At 37.9% G+C, this 21,538-nt stretch overlaps 1 long non-coding RNA gene across 2 annotated transcripts; it reads left to right on the top strand.

Moving 5' to 3' along the window:
* Window positions 1–3,103: 3,103 nt before the first annotated feature.
* Window positions 3,104–4,031, top strand: LOC143624698 (uncharacterized). 2 transcript variants are annotated; one of them, XR_013152158.1, is made up of 3 exons: window positions 3,104–3,209; window positions 3,280–3,749; window positions 3,920–4,031. It is a non-coding gene; the product is annotated as an uncharacterized LOC143624698 (long non-coding RNA). The 2 variants fall into 2 exon arrangements; XR_013152159.1 differs by having other exon boundaries at window positions 3,104–3,363; window positions 3,523–3,749.
* Window positions 4,032–21,538: the final 17,507 nt, after the last annotated feature.

The raw sequence follows: 21,538 nt of genomic DNA, 5'->3' as shown, positions 1-21,538 counted from the left end.
CGCATGCCACCCCCAAATTTATAAAAGTGTAAAAAAGAGGGAGTGTGATTACTCACTTGGAAATTAAGCGAGTGATGAAATAGACGAGCCGTTCCTTAAGTGGGCGAACTGAAATGTTCGATTTTTAACAAGTGAGTCTGAGACATAAGTGAGTATAGGATTGGGAAAGTGTCGGGAATGTACATAATAAATAAAAGTAAATAAACTAAACTTGAATAAAAATTTGGGATTTTTGGGGTTTGATTTGTAAAATGAGAAGATATAAATATGTATAAAATCATAAAAACGATGAATCGGGAAATACGGTGCTAACTATCTAGTTTAGATGGTTTCATTAGTATTTATAACTCTAATTGAGTATTGGGTTCGGTTCGTCGCATGGTGCAAGAATCCAAAAGAGAAACCACTAACTTTGTACGTTAAGCGAGTGTTCAGTTTAATCGGTCCAACACTCAATAATAGATTGAGTTCGGTTTTGATTTATCCAAAGTGTTAAAACAAAAAAATAAAATCGTATAAATCAACTCTTAAGTGAAACTCATGTCTTAACCGAATACAACTTAGTGTAGACGTCAAAATAGATTTAAATGAGTGTTCAGTTCTGTTGGCTCGGAACATGATATTTGACCAAGTCCGTTTCCAATCTACCTTTAACATGAAAAATAGTTATAAAACATTATCTAAGAATGGTCAAGCAAACAATATATTACATCTAAGGTGTGAAAACAAACAAACGGATTTTAATCAGCGTTGGATAATATGTCCTTGATTTGAATAATACTTAAAAAATATAGATAAATTTCTAATAATTATAATAATCTCCAGACTACTAAAATAGGATGCTTTGAACATCTTTCATTTAGAAACATTTCACAAATTAGTACTAGAGATAGGCTTAAACAACCGGTTTTCTCAATTGGTACATATCTGCATACTAACAGTGATTGTGAAGCCATACGAATGAATAAAAGTAAAATTAAGTAATCGTTCGAACTAAAATTCAATGAAGTTCATCATAGGCTTTGGCCTTACACCATTACAGTTCGCTTTGACTTAGTTATGGTCCAATCTTTGACGACCAACTTATGTCTAGAATTGAAATACCATTAGAAGCTAAGTTCTTGGTGGTTTGGAATGGTTTTTAATGAAGAAAATTATGTCACTTATTGTGTGATGCTAGTACATGTTTAACATCTTAATACACAAATTCTCATGGTCCAAAAATCAAATAAAAATCAGAAACTTTAAACGAGTAAAAAAAACCCAAATTTGACCAAAGCAACCTTAATATGCAAAGGTTTACCTTAGGATGGCATAACCACCTAAATCAACCAAGGTTGAATAAGAGTAACTATGACACACATATATAATACTAATACAAGCTGATAACATCCCAAAATATTACTTAAATCAGATCGAAAAACAAGCAATGGTTCTATTTGACTTTTAGGCAAGAACACATAAATAGCTTATCAAATCAAAAAATTAGAGTGAAAGGGAATGATGAGCAGCCAAAAATGAAGATGAGAACTTTCTTTTATAAAGGGAAAGATTAGGGGTGGGTCTTGGATTATGGCAATGTCACGCCCCAACCTAAGGCAAAAATACAATATAATATTTAAAGGAAAACGCAAACTGTTCTTGTGAAATAAACAACTGAGCCAAAGCATATAAACAATTCACATAGATAATAAAGAAATGATGAAACCGTTGCCAAAAGAATCGAGCATTGGTTATCAAAGATGGGTTGTCGGTGAAACAATTTTCATGCGATTGGATGCGGCCACTATGACAGTTGTATGATCATACTATTATGATGGACTCTCCGAATGCGTAAAAATAAAACAAGTAAACAAATAGCAAGTTAGGCATAAACTGATATACACACAAGGATAACAGTTGCTAATGTGGATAATAATAATAAGTAGAAAGTACTATAATTATGCATATGTCCCCAAAAGGTTTAAAATAAGTAAAAAGAAGGGGAGTGATTACTCGCCTTAGCAATTAAGCAAAGCGGGAAGCGATGAATCACGTACTTCGGGAATTACCGACGAGAAATCTTAATTACAATAATTATGGAAATTAAATATGAATTCAACAACAAACCTAAAACTAGATAGAGGTTCGGGATATAATGATCGAGTGTGTTCTTGCGAAAGTTAAATATTACATAGATTTATTATTTACTATTTGTATTATTACCTTTAATTATCAAAATTTATACCAAATAGTATATTTTTAATTATAAGTTAATAATTATAAATAAAATACTCAAATCAATAACTATTTATAAGTTTTGATAAATTATGAAGAGATTTGAGAAAGAACGGGTATACGTGAAATAGTAATTTATTTAAAGTTTGTTTTATAAAAGTTATTAAAATTATACTAATAATAATAAAAAATTAAATATCTTAAATTATAAATCTTAAAGTTGTTTTAGATAATGTTAAATATTTGTTTGAAAAAAATTCATTTGTTTAGGAAATATTTTACCAAATAATGATTTTAACATGTTAGATAACAAGACATATTTAAATTATCTATTTCTAATTAAACCTTTTTTAACATCTTTAATATTAAAGCCTTTACCAATTTAATACTTAATATATATTCACACACACAGACACACATACACACACACATATGGTTTTATCAAAGCTTCGGAAAAATAATTGGTTAATATGTCGGTTTTATAAAATACTGATTTTTATGATTTTATATATTTATTATATTAATTTATGATTGTATGTGGTTAATTTATTATATATATTACATTTACAAAGGTTGACATGTAATAGATGTTGTACTTTCAGCTCTATGTTTGGTACCCTTATCCTCTGATTCATACACTGTTGCCTGCAACCACGTGTCCATTACAATCTTCATCTCCATAACCCACCTGGAATCCTTTGGCCCTCTTCTCCTACCTTCATTTGATTTCAAATTCATTTGGCAACTTATTGTGTCCAAATAGGCATACAAAGAATGCTTGGCTTTTCAAGGGACGACAACAATGGTGGCAGTACCGTTTCATCTTCTACGGCGACGGCGACGGCGAGGCAGGGCATTGGGGAGCATTCCTCGAGTTTGAGTTGAACTACCAGCAACCAAACCTAGGGTTCCGGCGAGGCTACGATGAACCGATCAAGGATTGCGTGTCTCAGATTAGTGATTCTTAAGCCACCCACGACAGCTGAGCTTAGGTAAGTGAGTTACCGACTGTTTACATTGTTTTGTTTATAGAATATTGACTTTAAATATGGTTTAAATCAGGTTGTTAGACGGCCGTTGGAAACCAAACCGATGAAGGCTCATAAAAAGATCTATCAGCAATGGTTCAACTGCGGCTCGGTTCAGGTTCTAATTTCATTTGAATCTGTCAGTCTAATCATTTTACACTCATGTTTTCATGTGAATGTATAATATTAGTTAACGGTTTTATCAAATTCTCATTATTTGGTATAACCAGTTACTAATTGCATACTTATGTTATTTTGGTTTGGATGGTGATGGTAGGATAAGAGGGGACGCTGCAAAGGTTTTCTTTTCTAAATTGAATAAAGGAAAACCTCTACTTAAGCAGGTGAATAATACTTGCTCAGTTGTACTTTGTTCATTATCTTTCAAATGTTATTTACCGTATAAAGGTAGTATGATTCATGCTAAATTGGAACGGCACATGACTACTTAAAATGATTGTTTATGTAGGAAACTGATTCTTCGAATAAGGAAATCTAGAGGAGGTATATTACTTTTCATGCTTATTTCTTATCATAGTTTTGACAGAAGTTGAATTACTTGCTCAAATGCGTATTTACATTTTGAAATGTGCAAATTTGCTTGATATTTCAATTGATCATTGTATGTTTTGTGTCACTTTGGTGACTAATTGACATTCATGTAATTTGTCCAGTTCATAATATAGCTATTCAAGGCAGCGAGTCTACTCACTAATTTTTAAATCAACCATTTTTAACTTATAATGATTCACGGATAAAATAATTTATCCGTTACGCCTCTATCATCTATGGTGAATTCATCTCTTAACCACATTTTCAATATGTGAATTGAGTGCCTAATTGAACAAATTCTATTAATTTGTTTACTTTGTATGCAGTAATTGATTTTAGTGAAAACCAAATAAAGGAAATGAAACAAGTACTGACTTTCCGCATTTGTAAAGACGTGTTAACATGAAATCGTGATCAAGTTTTACCCGTGTAAGTTTTACTATTATGAACAAAATTTTGTTAGTCCATTTGACAGTTATTTATTTCAGATTTTCCTGCAACCGGATATACTTTAGAACTTGAAATTGTGGCTGCAATTGACAGTATGAAGGTAAATATATCATCCATAGGTTCCATATTGTTTTAAGTTTTTATGCATTTCAAGTGTTCATACATTTAGTTATGAAGATACGAGATTTACAAGATCATTTAGTATGGACTGTGGAGCGAAGACTAACCAAGCTAAGATTCGACATTTAAGTCACAAGTCAAAAAGGAAAACTTTATATACAAGTCATAGTTGGGTTGATATGAAACATGAACGCCTTTGTATTTTGATACAAAAAAAACTGACATACTTACATTGTTGTAATTCACGTTTTAGCGTGCCGTATATTTATAAATTATGATTTTTAAGTTAAGACGTAAGGTGCAATACTGAGCAAACAGAATATACCCGCCGCAAGCTGCAATGCAAATGCTGTCTATATGCAAAGAATATGATAACAACTCGGCCCAATGTTGTCTATATGCAATGAATATGGTACCAGTTGCGGCGGGTTAGATTACTAGTTTATAATATAACAATTTTGGGAGTTTTGTTGCTTCCCAAGTTGTTATCCATGCTTTAGATGTTGTGCATCTATTCTTCCGTTTTTTATTTTGCTTTTCTCAACATGTGCGTCATAACTTTCCACCTGTCCACTGCCTTTTCTCTTTGGTTTACACGTTTTCAATGACGTGCTCTTCTTGCAGGCATCACATATACCCAGTGACTCTCTCTTGCTACAACCGCATAACCGACTCCTCTCTCTCTCCCTGGCTTCTTTCTCTTCCCACCACAGTCGAATTCTACTTGGAGACCCTAGGCGCGCACGTTTCGGTGTTTTTCTCCAGCTAACCTACTGCTGGCCTGACAGGTTCCATTTGGAAACCCTAGGTGGTAGTGGTTGTCCAGCGGTGTTTTACGGTGGCTGCAGTGCTCTGGTGGCCTCTTACTGCATGGCATCCGTTGCAAGCTTCCGTAATGGAACCGTAAACGGCGGCGACGGTGGATATTCGAGCGTCGCCGGTTTCCATTCTGGAGCCCTACGTGACGACCGCAGTGGTGTATGGTGGTGGTGGTGAATACTGGTGATGATGAGAAATCTTCATCATCTACCCTACCCACTGGTTTGTAGTCTCTATCCTTTAATTTCATTAGCGATTAAAGCCTATATCTCTGTTTTAAGTTTTTTGTGTTTATTGTTTCTGTGTATTGGATGCATAATTGACAGGTGGAACAAACACTCAAACATTCGCAATCAGACACTACATTCGTCTTTTGGTGGGTTGTTATTATTGTTTATTTTGTCATGGTTAATATTTGGGGCTTATACCTAGGGTTTATTGACTTTGTAAGTTTAGTATCACGTTTGACCTATGTTACGTTTGATTTTTGATTGCCTTTTGTTTGGTTTCTTGCAATTTTAGTTGTTATTAATTAGCAGGTGTCGTGCAGGGGAGGCTTTGTGTAGTCAAAAACTGTTTCCTTAAGGTTATTGTTAGTTCCACATACTAATCAATTTTATTGAACGAAGAAATGTATTTACTAATAGTTAAAAAGTCGTGATTATTTCTGTTTTTTAATTGTCTTTCCTTGACTTGATTGTATCTTCAACTCTTTTTGACAGGTTAGTGTTTTTGTGGTGTTTGTTGGTTCCAGTTGCAACTATGATAATAGCAACTACTGATATTGATGTAAGTTGGCTATGCTCTTTGCTCACAGCTTTAATACATGTGAACTAACATTTGACATTTTTACTTATCAATTATGTAGTTCTTGGCTGTGGTTTAGGAGTAGGCATTCTGTTGTTATTGCATAATCTATAACATGTTATTTTTATATATAGGAGTATTATATGCGAATGTGACGCACATCAACACAAATTCTTGACACCGCTAATGAATTTGAGGAATTACTTGAAGAACCACAAATTGAGTTTAGTTGAAAGGTTAGTCAATATGTATGTGTTCAATTGGTTATCACTTTAGACCTTTAGTTGCACCCTTCCGAAACTCAAAATTGATTCCTATTGCCTACAGAAACAGTTTATAGTGATGGGATGAGGAACAATTTTTTTAGCTGGTTGGGAAGGTTGAGTAACACGTAAAATCATGTACCTTTTGTACTCATCGAGTCAAGTCGGGTTGGGACGCCAAGGCACTTCAGTTTTTCCTTTTTCTTTTACATTTAGAAAAGTTATAGTGTTGCATCTTCATTGACCTGGATGCTAATGTGGTTGGCTTTTAGTCATTAATGAGAGGCATTCAAAGACAATAGAGATTATGCTAAAATTGCTTGATAAAGTTGTTGATAGGTATGCACAATAGCTTATGGAACATTAGCATCATTTGATTTTTATACCGCTAAGACTTCTGATTAGGTGGTTTTTTTGATTTAGTGGTCATCTATATTTCTATTTTGCAATTGTTATTTCAAGCCATTTTGTAACCCAATTGGGCGGAGATAAATTTGGCGTCTCAAAATTGAACGATACTGTTAGATTTTGAGCATGTAGGGGTATGGTACTAAACCTGGCTTACGACCTTAATTTATTATGTCTGGCTTATTTTATTATATGGACTAATACAATATTATTGGGCTGAGGGGGTTTTGTGGAGGTAACCCTAACTGGGCTAGGCCCATTAGGGTACCATGATGGTGGCCATGAGGCTCCCTATATAAGGAGGTCTCCACCTCCTTATTAAGGGTTGTTGTTCTCAATAAGAGCCACCACCATAACCATTTTTGTGTCTGTAAACAAGAGATCATCGAGATTTCTTAGCAGTCACCTCCACACCCCCAAAAACCATTGCAGATCTGAACGGAGGAGAGCGAGATTTGGTTACATCATCCCGTAGAAGACGATCCGAACTATGCCTGGTACGTTTCGTGCTTCTTCATTGGCGCCATCCGTGGGACCGGCAACGAACCACACTTCGTTTTTCGTCTCGGTCCTCCGATCTGTTCATCAAATATTCTAGATCTACGATTTCTTCTTTCAGATCTGTTCTATGGAAGTCCAAAAATCCGCAGATCTGAAAATATTTCTAGATCCGGAAATATACAAGGAGAAATACCACCAAACTTTGGGGAAAACCCTTAGATCTGTGTTTTTCTAAGTGAAATATACCAGATCTAGTTATGATTTTTTTAGATCTGGGTTCGTTTGAGCAATAGTCACATTTCATATTCATAGATCTATAAATCCTTTCAGATCTGTTGGTTTTTACATAAAACCTACCTGATGTGGATATTCAAAATCTCTAAATCTATGAATATATTTTATGGTGTCATACAAAATAATAATAAAAGGTAATGAGGGCACTGTCTCATACAAGGGAACAAGATCTGAAAAGGTGACAGGAGGTCATATTGAAAGGCACGCACATGCTTTGCCTTGATTAGAGCACCAAACTATTAAGGGTTGGAAAATTGACAGAAAAATCAGTGTGCTCGCCATCCGCACTCCGGCGTCCGCATAACCCATCCGCGGTACATAGGAGCATCTTCCGCGGATAACATAAACAGCTTTAGCAAGCAAAGTTCCCGCAAGGCGTTACCAAAGCCTTGAGGGTCAACTTCAGTTTCCACAAGATAAGCTTCCGCGAGCCGTGAGCAAAGTTCCCGCGAGGCGCAATCAAAGCCTTGGGGGTCAACTTCAGATTCTGCATGCGCGCTCCCAGCGATTTTACTCCGCCATAGCTGGTCGCATGCGAGCTCCCGGCGATTACTCTCCGCCATAGCGGGTTGCATGCGCGCTCCCGGCGATTACTCTCCGCCACAGCGGGTTGCATGCACGCTCCCGGCGATTACTCTCCGCTACAGCGGGTTGCATGCGCGCTCCCGGCGATTACTCTCCTCCATGCATGCGCGCTCAACTCTCCGCCATGCATGCGCGCTCAACTCGCCGCCATGCATGCGCGCGCCCGCGAGTCACCACTCCGCCGCCATGCATGCGCACTACCAAGGATCAAGATTCCGCTGCCATGCATACGCGCCATCGGAGATCAAGTCTCCGCTTCCATGCATGCACACCGTTAAGGATCACCCACCACCTCCGCCGAGGAGCCGCGCCTCTAACTTGTTAGATCCACGGAGTCCGCTTGTCTGCACCGCGCTTGATGAAAAGCAAATTTTACAAAGTATAAAATGTCCAAGAAAGTTTACACACGTGCGAAGGAAAAACCCGTTTATAACCGCAATCCGGGTATCAACACCTGCGGGTTGGCAATGCCACCCACGGATCATAGCCGCGATCCGCGTATCAACACCTGCGGGTTGGCAATGCCATCAACACCTGCGGGAAGAGAAGTTAACCTCGGACTCCGGCAGGTTAAGTTATTGATGGCGTGTTAATCCCACACCCGCATATCGGTGCTCCTCCTTCACCACCGGAGCAACTAAAGTTAACAGTCTCGGAAAAACTCCGCCACCGCGGAAATATCCATGCTCCGCCATGATGCATGCGCGCCCGCGAGTCATCACTCCGTCGCCATGCATGCGCGCCCGCGGAAACCACCATGCGGGTCGGAAGATGACTCCGTGCCTTCGGTTTTACGCAGAAGACTTCGCCTCAATGCATGCGCGCCCGCGAGTAACCGCTCCGCCGCCATGCATGCGCACCGCGGATCAAAACCCCATGCGGGTTGGAAGACGACCCCATGCGGGTCAAAAATAGTACAATATGAGCTTGGAAGACGACAACATTCATGGGCGCCGTGCTCCGACATAACAAACTCTGACCAAGGCGGGTCACCTGCAAGCTCCGCAGGTAAGCACCCGACCACCATTCATGTGCGCCGATGGGTTTCAACAATACGTCACCATGCATGCGAGCTAAGGATCATCGCGTCACCGTGCATGCATGCGTGTCTCGCTGATCACCTCTACGCCGCCATGCGTGTGCTTCCGCAGATGAACAATCCGCCGCCATGCATGCGCGCCATGCACATGTTGCACTCCACCGACATGCTTGCGCGCCGCTGCTGATAGTACACTACGCCTTCATACATCATGCGTGCAGCCGCGGATCAACACTCCACCACCTGTGGAAAACTTCGCCACGATGCATGCATGCGTCCCCGCTGATGAGCATTTCCACCATCATGCATGCGCGGGCCGCGGATAATGCACTACCCCGCCATGCATGCATGCAGCCGCGGATCAACACTCCATGCATGCGCGCTCAACCCTCCGCCATGCATGCGCGCTCAACTCCCGCCATGCGTGCGCGCTCAACTCCCGCGGGTGACATAAGCGCTCAGATGTTCCAGCCCCGGCACAGTGCCACCATGAAACACTAACGGTGTGTCAGCTGGGCACTCACGAGGATCAACTAGCAACCATAAAGAGCAGCATGCGCACTCCCACAAGTTAACTTCAGCCATCATGGATATATCGCGGGTCATTTCTGGCTCCCGCAGATCACGAGAGAGTTCCATAGCGGGTTGATTCGCGACATTCCGCGTCCGTAAACAACTTTTGCGGGTTACTACCGGGGCTCGTCACGCTTCCGCATGGATGAAATTCACTCTACCACCATCATCGGGGACTGAAGAAGCGATCTGGATGTCTTTCGTATGATGAATGAAGGTGTTTTCTTGATGTATGAGTATATAGGATTTGCATGAAATGACACAAAAAGTGCTTATATTAATGCAAAATATATGGCTACGCGCCAAACTTAAAGGTTGGGAATCCTAATAAACCCGCTCGGCTATGCGTCAAACATTAGGTTGGGCACACCTCATAATCGCCTAAGGATGGAAGACATCCGAATATATAGGTTGGGAATCCTAATAAACCCTCTCGGCTACGCGCCGAATATTAGGTTGGGCACACCTCATAATTCGCCTAAGGATGGAAGACATCCGAATGTATAGGTTGGGAATCCTTATAAACCCATACGGCCATGCGCCAAACTTAAAGGTCGGGAATCCTCATAAACCCATACTGCTACACGCCATATTTAAAGGTTGGGAATCCTTATAAACCTATACGGCTACGCGCCAAACATAAAGGTTGGGAGCCTAATAATATCCCACATGGCCACGCGCCAAACATAAAGGTCGGGAGCCTAATAATATCCCACATGGCCACGCGCCAAACATAAAGGTCGGGAGCCTAATAATATCCCAAACGGCCACGCGCCAACGTAGGTTGGGCACACCTCATAATTTGCCCGAGGATGGGAACCTTGTAATACATCCACTTTTAGTTGATATGTTTTTGCAGGTTCGGCTACGAGTCGCACAAGCACCTATGACATTATTATTATTATCTGGCCGTTTGTGCCTCCATTATTATTTTGAAGACAAGTTGGGATAGTCATCCTGCGTAGAAGAGGCCCTTGTGGGCCGGTCATTATCATCATATTATAGCTCATAAGCCGCAACTCGCGCATGCTTCATTATTTTATAGCTCGTAAGGCGCCTCGCGCGCAAGCTTCATTATTTTTATAGCTCGTAAGCTGCCTCGCGCGCAAGTTGCATTACATTATTATCGAGATGCGCACTCTATCTTTTATCAGGCCCCGCGCCACTATTGTTATGATACGTGCTATATCTTATTCATGCTAGTGCACCATTATTATCATAAGGATCACAACATGTCACCATCATGGAGAAAACCTCTCAAAACTAAAAGACAATAAAGACAAGGCCGAAGAAAGGGGAAAAAACCGCCTCATATCCTAACACACCTTATGAAGTCCAGCGCTCCACCTAAACGCTTGCACGCCTAGGAGCAACACTGGACTTGGGGGGCTTGTAGGGGTATGGTACTAAACCTGGCTTACGACCTTAATTTATTATGTCTGGCTTATTTTATTATATGGACTAATACAATATTATTGGGCTGAGGGGGTTTTGTGGAGGTAACCCTAACTGGGCTAGGCCCATTAGGGTACCATGATGGTGGCCATGAGGCTCCCTATATAAGGAGGTCTCCACCTCCTTATTAAGGGTTGTTGTTCTCAATAAGAGCCACCACCATAACCATTTTTGTGTCTGTAAACAAGAGATCCTCGAGATTTCTTAGCAGTCACCTCCACACCCCCAAAAACTATTGCAGATCTGAACGGAGGAGAGCGAGATTTGGTTACATCATCCCGTAGAAGACGATCCGAACTATGCCTGGTACGTTTCGTGCTTCTTCAGAGCACATAATGTATGTAATTTGTTAATTTATACTTGGAGCATCTTTTAATTATATGGAATGAATTTATGGCGTGTGACCTCAATGAACAACATTTGGTTTGGTATGGGCGTATGCTATGGTGAGATGTTTGGGAGATATGTGTTTTATTGCTTATAATGCATGTGTGGTGTCCTCCTTAGCCTAGGAGATTGTCTTTTTGTTTGGATAGTTTTTTTTGGTCATTTAGGAGTTTTTTGCTGGGATAGTTTTTGCTCATTTGATTCTGATATCAACAGCAGCTATAAATAAGCATGAAGAAATGGTCATTGCATATAACACTTTTATTTAGAACATGCATCTGTCATAAGCACGATACTGTGAAATTTCTCGACTTATAAAGCTGTAAAGTTTCTTAATTTTATAAAGCTGGAGGTCTGGTAGCCAGCAACAAAGCCGCAATGCGGCGGGTGAGCTAACTAGTATATACATTTACAACTAAAGTTGTGCATAAGCACTTGTAACTTTAGCTTCAAAGATGCCTTTTGCATTGTTGGGTTTGTACCGGCTGTATATTGGTATGTACCTATACAATCGTGTGTTTGGCAGCTTGGTATGATGCCACGTTTACTTTTAACTTTCCACCACATGGTACTCATACGAAACTGTAGGCCCATATTTTAATTCTCACACATCTAGAAAGAGAAAGAGGAGTCCTGACGTTCAGAGACGGCTTCGATGGTGGTCATTGCGGTGCTAGAGACAGAAGGATTGGTGGTCTTCGTCGTGGAATAGGGCCTCGAGAGAGATAAGAGAGTACGTCATGGTGGATAACGGTCACCTGCTCTTCAATAGGTTCCGTGTTCTTCGATTACTGTTGATTTTGGCGAATAGCTTACATTCTTTTCTGTTGATTACCGTCGATTGCTGTCAAGGAACAGTAAATTTAATAATAAGAAATGGTGAATAGCCCATTTCTGAAGCACATTGGCGCAACTGAAAAGCGGTAAAGGAAATATTCTGTTGATTACTGTCGAATACTGTTGATTTTTGTTGTGGTTTGGTACTTGCTTTATGGTGTAGTGCTTTGTATATGATTGACTGTCTACTCTATTATAAATAACCTATTTTGTTTATTAGTTGTCTTGCATCTTTGTTACTGGTCTTCATGTTTCACCGATGGTGCATCATTATGGGTTAATCCGTCATTGCGTTTCGTCACTGACATGGGTTTGTCTTCTTGGCAGGTGCGAACACTAAATCGGGTGTGGTAGTTTAGCTTTCCAGTGGGCAGATTTACCGTTCCCGGGTTACATTTCGGAGTGCCGTCAGTCAGCCCCGTCGTCTTGGTGGCGGTGGATTTGTGATGGCGAACCGTCAGAGGCGACCGTGCGGTGGTTCAGTGCCGGTTGGCGGATTTACGAGCTAGGCGTCATTAGCGTGGTGGTGGCGAAGTGTCAGTCAAATTGATCGATCATTGTGTTTCGTCACTGTCGCCGGCTTCGTCCTTTTGGGACCATAAATCGGGTGTGGCAATTGTGTAGTGAGGTGGGCATAATAGTGCAAAAACATGAACTTTTAGTTTAACTTATATGATTGTGTATGTGAAAACCATATTTAGATTCTTAGAATTTAATTTGTTTGAAACTTGTAATGGGTCATAACTGCAGATACTTTGTGTTTTTCAGTGATTTTGATAACTGCATTATAAACATGAATTCGAAGACCTCAATTGCTAAGAGTAAAAGTGAACTCCAACCAAGCCCATCCAAACAGATGAGTGTTTGTAGCCATTTAGGCAAACGGGTTGCTAGCTTATTTTCCGGTTTCCATTTCGCTACGTTCAAATCGACCACCCACCCCCGCAACGCAGGGGGCCAAATCCTAGTTAATCAATAAATCAAAGGTTTCCAAATAAAAAAGAGTGGGGCTGGGGGGGGGGGTTCGAACCTGCGCCCCCTAGCGGTTCAAGCCATAACGTAACCACCCTAGCCAACTGGCTAAGGTCCTAGATGGTATTAAGCTGAAACAAAAATAATATAACAAGACAGACCAGATAACAGATCCTATTAAGAACCCTAACAAGATCAATCGGCCAAAACGTTAAATGTTTGGCCGATTGATCATGGGGCATTTTCTACAGACATCAAAACGAACAAGACGATACAATTAATTACTACTTATAATGTCATATAGATGGTTAATTGATCAAAGAAGCAGACGGCGAAGAGGAGGTTAAGAACACAATACAGCAGGTCAAGTTAATCTAATTAATATTAGGGGTTTGATTCGTGAGTGGTTAATGATTGTATTTGCAGCTTTAATTGAATTATGATGTTCGATATCATGTATATTGTTGAACGGGTTGAGACGGTTGGTATAACAATCAATTTCGTATCACCAAGATCTTGATTTCCTAATTAAATGAGTCGGTTACGCCGATTATAGAAGGAAGAATCATATGCACGATCTAATTTTGAATTATCGACGAAGATTTAGGTGCAAGGTAGCTAAACGGGTCACTGGATACGGGTCAATGGGTAATCGGGTTAACGGGTCATTGGGTTTATGGTTAAAGGGATAATAATATTCAGATTTTGCAAATGGGTCCCTAGACTATGGAGGTGGATACAAAATAGGGTTAAAGTTTAGATTAGGGTTAAAATTGAATCGTCAAGAGTTTAGAAGTGAAGTTTGATCTATCCCCTCGCCAAAAGGCGGTGTTTGAATGCCTTCGGGCTCCTCGGGCTCAGGATTTTCTAACGGCCATCCCCATTGAAGGATTAGGCCAACGTATGTCGGGTTTGGAGTATTGGGCTATCCTTAAGTACCGGTTAATGATCCCTATGTTCCCGACGGATGAACCTTGCCCAATTTGTCGCAATGTCTGTTTGGATTCTTTTGGTGACCATGCGGTTCATTGCAAAGAATTGCCTGGCTTTAAATACAGACATGATCTGGTTAGGGATGTTCTGTGTGATGTTCTTAAACGGGCAGGGATTTCTGCTAAAAAGGAGGCCCCTGTTAACTTTCTCACGGATCCTATTGAAGGGAGGTCTACTTTACGACCGGCTGATATTCTTGTGTTCGGGTGGGCAGGGGGGAAACACGCCTGTGTGGATCTTACAGGAGTGTCTCCTCTTGTTGGGCTCAGGGACCGTGGGTTTGTTGTGGTCAGGCTGCGTTGAAGGCTGAATCAGGCAAAGTTGTTAAACACGAGAAAGCTTGTTTAGATAATCAACATGTCTTTCTACCATTTGCCTTTGATACATTTGGTTTTCTGGCTCCAGAGGCTGTGAAATTTTTGAGTAGGGTTCAGCGCGTCGTACACGGAACCTCTTCAACTTCTAGGTCCCAAAGCTTCGTTTTTAAAAGGATTGGCTTTGCTGTTCAAAAGGGGGTTGCGGCGCAGCTTGTTGCCCGTTTGCCTGCCACTTTATTGTAATCGTTTTATAGTAAATTATATAAAACTTCGATTGTAAATATAATAAACAATTAAAAATAAAATAATAATTAATCGATAAACGTGATATTTTCTTGATAAAATTTTCTGAACATAAAAACGGGCTGGGTAACGGATATAACATATTAAGTGGAAAATTCGAGTTGTTACAGTATCCCATACTTTTGGGATATACATTTGTACCGTTATCTCAACTACCTTCGATTCTATATTATGACACGCGATGGTACGCATTATGATTTCCATGCGATGCCCTCGATAATTATGTTCCAGACCATAATTATTTTCATCGTTCCAATATCTTCTTGTCATTTCTCCCCACACTGCCTCCCCCTTTTGAAAAAAAGCGAAGAGGTACACCGAAAAAAAAACTGTTCAGATGGAACCTTCTCTTCTACTGCAGATTGGCGTCGATACACAGCCCAAGCCATTATTCTTTTCTATTTGTTATTTTTTATTACTATTACCAAATCAAATGACTGCACCTAAAAACCAACAAATCATTTTAAAAGATAAAAGAAAGGGGTGAATCTGCTCTTAGGTATCATTAAACCCTAAAAGTAATAAAAAATGATTTTTCTTGTGTATCATGGAAATTCTTTGAAGAAAGACAAGAATCAAATAATTTTTTGTGGTAGAACAAAATATCTTTCATTTTTCGGATAGTCCACATGATTCGTCTCATCGTGTGGATTTATAAAGCGTTTGAAAATATAATTTCAGTAGAAATCTTTAGGGAAAAGAGTTTTAAGTGTGACATCTTTTAAATACATAAAAATTTACAGTTTTGGTTATTTAAAATGAGGAATTTTGTAAAACAATGTAACAACTCGGATTTTTAAATTATTATTAACCTTTACCCAACCCGCTTTATGTTCGGGTTATTTTATCAAATAAAAAAATACCGCATTTATCGAGTTAATTAATTGTTATAATATTATTGTTTAAGTAGTTATTTAATATATATATATATATATATATATATACTATATATAATGAGGGAAATATGATCAAATTAAGACGTTTATTTTAAGTAAATTACAAAACTTAATACATAACTTACAACCTAACAAAGCATGTTGAAAAGGACAATATTGCCTTTTGAATAATATTATCACGTGCATTTTCAATTCATTAAAGATATTTACAATTTTTTCCCTTTAACTTTAATCACTTTTTGTAAATTTAAACAATACTTACAACTATGAAACTTAATCTTTTACCTATATACTATTTTTATTTTCACTTTTAATCTAACTCCCCCCACGAAATTTGAACGGCAATAACTTTTTTATACGTTAATATTATTTATAAAGCATTGCACCATAAAAACAAGCATTTTATTGTCTTTAATTTGAGTATCATATTGCTATAGAATTTCAGTTAAAAAAAATAACTTTTTATGTATGGGTGTTTGCGGTTTGCTTCTGATGGTATTTAGATTAAACCATGAGCCAAAACGTTATTAACGTCTTTTTGTCGTCGAAAACCGAAACCACCCCGTTATAAAATGAAATCGGTTGGCCAAAGGTGAAAGAAAAAAATCAATCGTGGAATCAAACCAATGGCCAGTTTGAAATGTTTCACGGTTTCAAATTTAACAATGAAGACACAAAAACTTGTAATGTGATTATCAAAGCCGTATTTGCCGCAGCATCGCGCGGACACCCGTCTAGTATATATATGTATATACACTTTCAAAATGTTGCAGATCTACCCGAAACTAAAACTATTATCTATATATGTTTCCATCTTCATTCTTCAGGGACTAAAATACAAATTTACATACTATTATTATTATTGTTATTATTATTATTATTATTATTATTATTATTATTATTAAAATATGTGACCCGCTTACTGGATCCAAATCCAAACCCAATTTCCTAATTAGGGAACCCGTTTATACATATTTTAGGCTTGTACCTCAATTCTCGTAACTTATTTGGCAATTGAATCTTAATTCGTGTTATACATTCCAAGATCGACCTAACCGACGTTTTAATTAAGCTAATTCGATCAAATATGATTCGTTATTCCTATTATAATCAGCCGACACTAATTCTATTGTGATATACAAGCTAACGATTATATTAACTCAATTAAACCTCCAATATACTCTCCTAAACCTCGCCGACATAACCCCTAAACCCAATTAGATTTTCATCACCTTTTTCCTGCTTGCTCATCAGTACGTTTGAGCCGAGCATGTTTGTTCTAATTAACCAGTGATTTAACATCATACGGGGTAATTGTTTAGTGATTTGTACTCGCCTCTGATCAATTAACAATAACCCTAATACATAACCGATCAACATTAACAGATTAATTCTATTGTGAATTCTAGGGTTTTAAAGTGATTTGGGTTTGGTTCTATTTGTTTATAATTGATTGATTCTGAGATACAACCTGGTTAGCCACCAGCCCAGTTGGCTGGTGCACCCCTGGTTAGACTTTGGAGTGGCTGGTCGTGGGTACAAACCCCAACTATCCCCTTTTTGTTTATTTTTGGTAATTTTTGTGATATAATCCATTTTAATATATAATAACACTAATAAACAATAAATAAAGAGTAAAGTGCCATTTTCGTCCTTGTGGCTTTACAAATAATGCGAATTCAATCCAAAAAGTTTATGTTTTGCATATGGACCCTCCAGGTTTTCCAATTCTTGCCAATTACATCCAAATCACTAACCCCGTTAAATTTAATTGTTTAGTCAGGGATAGACATGTCTTTTCACCATTTCTTGATTATAATATTTATTTCAGTGAACTGTGGTTTCGTCCCTGTGGTTTGTCCAAATATGCGGTTTTAGTTCAATTGTTTCAAGTTTGCAATTTTCGTCCCTATCAAATTTGTGATTTTCATCCTTGTAGTTTCATTTCACTTGCAATTAAATCCGCATTTATTAACCTCGTTAAGTATGGTCGTTAACCTACCTGCATGCCCCTCATGTGACGACCAATTTTGTTGTTTTTCTCCCAAAATAAACCTTAGTCCTAATTCGTAAGCCCCCTCACGTGAGGGGCTTGGGTGTATTTGGGAGAAAAGAAAAAAAAAAGAACAAAACTGCCCCTCATGTGAAGGGAATACATGTGTTTAACGACTAGACTTAACGATATTAGTGAATTCGGGTTTAATTGCAAGTGAAATGCAACCATATACGAAAATTGCAAATTTGAAACTACTGGACTAAAACCGCAGATTTGGATAAACCACATAACCATTGTTATTGAAATAAGTATTATATTAAAGAGAGAGTGAAAAAACATGTCTACCCTTGGCTTAACATTAAATTAAACGGGTTAGTGATTTGGATGTAATTGGCAAGAATTGAAAAACTTGGAGGTTCCATATGCAAAAAATAAACTTTTTGGACTAAATTCACATTATGTGTCAAACCACAAGAACGAAAATGACACTTTACTCATAAATAAATTGTATTTTATTAAAAACTGACAAGGTTACATGTGTTTTTCCATATCTTTACTAAAAACCCTATGTATGTGTGTGTATATATATATATATAATAAAACTTGTTTAAATCTAAATACTTACCACTTATATAAAAAAAATTGATTAAATATATTTAAATTGTTAAATTAACTTTTTATGCATAATATGTATTGTATGTATATATATATATTTTAAATTATTAAATTAGTCTTTTCCTACTTATATATATATATATATATTATAAACATATATTTTTACATAATAATTTTAATTATAAATTAAATAGATTAGTTAAAATAGATTTAAATATTTATAAGATTTATAAAAATAATAGATCTAAGTAATATATATTTATCAAGATAATAATGTTAAGTAACCATCAAATTCCCAACTTTCTTTCAATCTGTCAATTATCTATACTTAGTGTTTCCGCACTTATTCTTTTATTAGGCTTTATCGTCAAAGCTTAATCTACCATCCTCATTCTTATTATATTATTATCCTCGTTTGCTTATTTGATAAGGTGAGTATCTCACTCCCATTTTTTACTCATTTTATATTTTAGAGACATATGCGTAGCTAGACATTTTTATATTATATAGTATTCAACCGCAACTGTTTATCCTTGTGTGTATATCGGTAATTGCCTAACTCGCTATTTGCTTACTTGCTTTATTTGAACACGTTTCGGAGATGTCCATCATTTATAGTATGATCATACGACTATCTTTGGCAACCAATGTTCATTTGTATGGCAGCGGTTTAACCCTATCTTTGATAACCAATATCCATTTGTATGGCAACAGTTTAGCCCTATCTTTATTGTTTGGTTGAATTATTTATGTACTATGGCTCAACTGTTTATCTCACAGGAACAATTTGCATTTTTCTTTATTTATTATATATTTCACTTAACTGGTGTTTTACTCACTCAATCTCGTGTTGACAAAACCTATTTGTATTTCAACACATATGCAGGTCACCATATGATTTGATTGATCAGGATCTTTTAAAGAAACTTAGGCCTTGTTATGCTAGAAATTAGATATTAAGATTAAATTTGGATTTGTTTTATTTATGGATTGTTGTATTTGTTTATTTGAATCTTGTTGGAATATTTGAAATTAATTAATAGATAGTGTTATTTTAAATAATACATGATAGTATCTTGAGAGCTGTGAGAAATCAGCTCACGCCCTAGCATTTCCGCCTTAGGTTGGGGTGTGACAGATTGATATCAGATCCGAAGGTTTAAGATAGGTCGTTAGTGGTGCCTTAGTAACATGCTTAGGAGCCCCATACGTGCTTACTAGTTTTCCTTATGTATTCAAATTAATTTTTTACAACTTTCCTAGATAATTAATTATTTATGATTTATTATTACATTGTTATGCACATACACACAACCCGAGGCTATGCCTCAACATTCAAAGATAATTTTTTTAAATAATTTAAATCAAGTAGATTTCCTTTTATTTTTGGAAAATTCCTTAAGAATTCCCTACTTTTGTTTTTACTCTTTTCACTTTAGGGCTAGGTTGTGTGACAAGTTCTGTAGTAACTGGAAGGGAGGGAGTACTTTGAGTTGGGCCTTCGCAAACCGGTTCCGAGAACCCAAGGTAAGACGTTATTCCTTACCTGGAGGATAACCTAGCCACATTACTCGATCTTATAGGCCAAAGCAGGACACAACTGTCATACGACCGACACCCTAGGTTGTTTTTAAACCGAATTCACAGTGGTTCGTGGCTAAATTCGGTCTTTTCTGATTATTGTGTCATATTATTTTTAAATTGTAACATCCCATTTCCCGTTCGGTTAATAAAATAATAATATTAATTGTAATGAGTTGGACTAGTGTTGGGTTAAATAGATATGATTTATGGACTTGGATTAAAAAGGAAGAAAGAAAAGACCATGGGCTTAAGCCCATGACCCATAATATATAAACAATAATAATTTATTAATCCATCCATTCCACCCATTCCATACACCATCAAAAACATACACTGAAGCTCTCTCTCTCTCTCTTTCCCGTCTCTCTAGCCGAAATAACCAAGAGAACCCGAACATCGATCCGAGGTAATGACGTTATGATATGATATGGATCCAAAGCCGCAAGATCTAGTCGTGAAACGACGAGCCGACACCCTCAACCGTTAAAGTCACGAGATCCGGATGGAATCAGGTATAAAACGATCAAAAGACGAGCTTAGGAGTCACCCTATCTCGAATCTGGATAGAATGGGACGAAAAACGGTGAAAACGGTGGAAAAATGGGTGAGATCTCGCTTTTCTGGCGAGATCTCGGTTTTTCGGTGATGACGGCGCCGGAAAGGCGGCGCCGGAAAATGGCATACGAGGATAAGGGATGTCAGAGAATGGTTTTACATTCTCTGACCTAACAACATTCTCTGACCTAACCCTAATTCGTTACGGAAAACTAACGAATTAGCTACATTCGTTATGCCATTCGTTATGCCCATTCGTTAATGAAGAATAACGAATTCGATATGCCAATTCGTTAAGAAAGAATGACGAATTAACCCCATTCGTTATGCCATTCGTTATGGAGAATTAACGAATGAGCCCTCATTCGTTAGGCTCATTTGCTATGTCAATTCGTTAAGAAAGAATAACGAATGAACCCTCATTCGTTATAAAAGTTCATTCGTTATACATGTCAATTCGTTATAAAGGTCCATTCGTCAAGAAGTAACGAATGAGCCCCATTCGTTAAGGAACTGAATAACAAACTAGACTTTGAAAGAATGACAGAAATGTCCCTGGACTTAGAATAGAATAGTTTAACTACAAAGAAGCCCTCGAACTTTATGAGTTAGCGAATAAAATAATAAATTAAGAATTCCAATGAAAATTGTGTTAAACCCAGCTAGGGGCTGCCGCCCCTAGAACCCTGCTTCCAGGGGCGCTGCCCCCGGAACCCTGTTCGTTGAGGGTTATAATTAGACTAGAAACGCGATATGGGTAGTGATAGTTAATTGATACGTGTAATTATTATACCGTTAGTCGCGCACAATTAAAGAAAGGAATAACCAATAACGGTGAACGCAACAGAATGTAGGTGAGTTTCTAGCCCGATTTTCTTGTTATATTTTCGGGGCTGTGTGCATACTCAATGTAATTATTGATACACTTACCTTAAATGGTAAGTGTATGCTATGATGACTGATGTGATAGTA

This window comes from Bidens hawaiensis, unplaced genomic scaffold, assembly GCF_021521415.1.
Source record: "Bidens hawaiensis isolate Kalapana, Puna unplaced genomic scaffold, B.hawaiensis_p1.1 tig00000416_1, whole genome shotgun sequence".
In the NCBI taxonomy this organism is placed as follows: Eukaryota; Viridiplantae; Streptophyta; class Magnoliopsida; order Asterales; family Asteraceae; genus Bidens; species Bidens hawaiensis.
This window is presented reverse-complemented; position numbering and strand designations above follow the sequence as displayed.